The 1,908-nt window shown below is 31.9% G+C and overlaps 1 long non-coding RNA gene across 2 annotated transcripts; it reads right to left on the bottom strand.

Annotated features, from left to right (window-relative positions):
- Window positions 1-108: 108 nt before the first annotated feature.
- Window positions 109-1,623, bottom strand: LOC106748304. 2 transcript variants are annotated; one of them, XR_001374731.1, is made up of 3 exons: window positions 1,548-1,623; window positions 1,163-1,468; window positions 109-205 (listed from the first exon to the last, which is right to left on the bottom strand). It is a non-coding gene; the product is annotated as an uncharacterized LOC106748304 (long non-coding RNA). The 2 variants fall into 2 exon arrangements; XR_001374730.1 differs by lacking the exon at window positions 1,548-1,623 and having other exon boundaries at window positions 1,163-1,473.
- Between the last annotated feature and the right edge of the window lie 285 nt (window positions 1,624-1,908).

Below are 1,908 nucleotides of genomic sequence, written 5' to 3'. Positions count from 1 at the left end.
CTCAATGCTCCTACATAAAATGTAAATCAGTTCAATTTGTAATACTATATTTAATAATACTTTTGTTGTTGGTAATAAGTATATTCTAAACAAAGATGATATTCCAAATATGTTTTCAACTTATTTTATTCTTGACGTTTTGTTTTACAAAACACATTTGTTGCTCAATAGCTTTCTCAAGAACTGTCGTGTCACGTGGTTGAACCTGTAATGAAACAAAAACTACATCATTGGGATGATTGATCAATTCAAATGGACCAATATATAAATGATAAATTATTATAAACATCTCAAACATTAACACTACTACAAGTTTTGGCAATTCTCTATGAATTTGGAATAAAGTTATAGCTTGTGCAACAGCAATCTGTGATGTGAGCTTATCTATCCTAACATTTGAAGGTAATCCAGAGGGATCACTTTCAATAATATCTTCTACCTTAGTCTCGGCAATCTTAGTCAGTCGTATAAATTCTTAATGACAATGTTATGAGTAAATAAAACAATGTTGGCAAGATGTAAAAAGGNATAAATTATTATAAACATCTCAAACATTAACACTACTACAAGTTTTGGCAATTCACTATGAATTTGGAATAAAGTTATAGCTTGTGCAACAGCAATCTGTGATGTGAGCTTCTCTATCCTAACATTTGAAGGTAATCCAGAGGGATCACTTTCAATAATATCTTCTACCTTAGTCTCCGCAATCTTAGTAAGTCGTATAAATTCTTGATGACAATGTTATGAGTAACTAAAACAATGTTGGCAAGAAGTAAAAAGTAACACAAGTAGGTAGTAAGTTGTGTTAAGATATTAACTTCTTTCCAATTTATTTTACATTCGACGTTTCCTCATAAAATGTAATTTAGCTGAATTTATAACACCATGTATCATATGATTTTCATTCTTACAAAGAAGTTTAATATGTTCTAAAGAAGATGATATTTCATTCAAATATATTTGCAATTTATTACCTTTGGGACGTTTTCTCTTACAAAAGATAAACACATGTGTCATTCCATAGTATTCTTAAGATGAAGAACTGTCATACCAGGTGGTGGAAGCTATGGTGAAACAAAAATTATATTATTAAAACGATTGATCAATTCAAATAGACCAAGATATATTTCATAAAACGATAAATTATAAAGATCATTACCACTACTGCAAGTTTTAGAAATTCTCCATGATTTAAGAATAAAGTTGGAGTTTGTCCTTGTGCAAATGCAATTCGTGATGTCAGTTCTTTGATCACAACAACTGAGGATAATCCAAAGCAGAGTGCATCAATAACAATGTCAATTGCTACTTTAGCCAGTCCTAACAATTCTTGATGTTGTGCCTAGTTTCAGACATTGTTTTATCAAGATACAATTCTTGTCAAGTATCTCTTAATACATCTTTTAATTATGAGTTTTCCGCAATATTAGACGGTATACGATGCTTATATATTTATCTCTGTCTCCTAGGTAAAACACTGGATATATGTCAACAAAGTTATTCACTGTCATTTAAGAGGTTCTCTTAAAATACTGCCGTATTACACGTGTCTAGTTTATAGGCAGTTTTGTATTTTTCACGATATTTGCGATGCAGCTACACTCTCACACAGCGTCTGTAAAAAATGAGGAAGCTCGCGAAATGTCAACATGAGAGAGCGACACTACCGTTCAATGTAAGAACTTCTATGTGTCAGTCTTTGTCGGTAAGAATGGATAACACAATAACAACTGATCAAATTCCTTATTAAATTTCGAATAAGTGAAGAAAAATGTTAGTAACTCGCAATAGGTAAATAAATAACAACGATCATTTGTTTACCCTCGACGCGCCGCGCCGCAGCGGAAGCGATCATAAACGATTAGAGATTACATGTACTTCTCAATCAGTTACGACAATGAGGCT

The sequence above is a fragment of the Dinoponera quadriceps genome, unplaced genomic scaffold (assembly GCF_001313825.1).
Source record: "Dinoponera quadriceps isolate SergipeBrazil2010 unplaced genomic scaffold, ASM131382v1 scaffold2811, whole genome shotgun sequence".
NCBI classification, from domain to species: domain Eukaryota; kingdom Metazoa; phylum Arthropoda; class Insecta; order Hymenoptera; family Formicidae; genus Dinoponera; species Dinoponera quadriceps.
The sequence above is the reverse complement of the archived record's forward strand: the minus strand, read 5'-3'. Positions and strand labels throughout refer to the sequence as shown.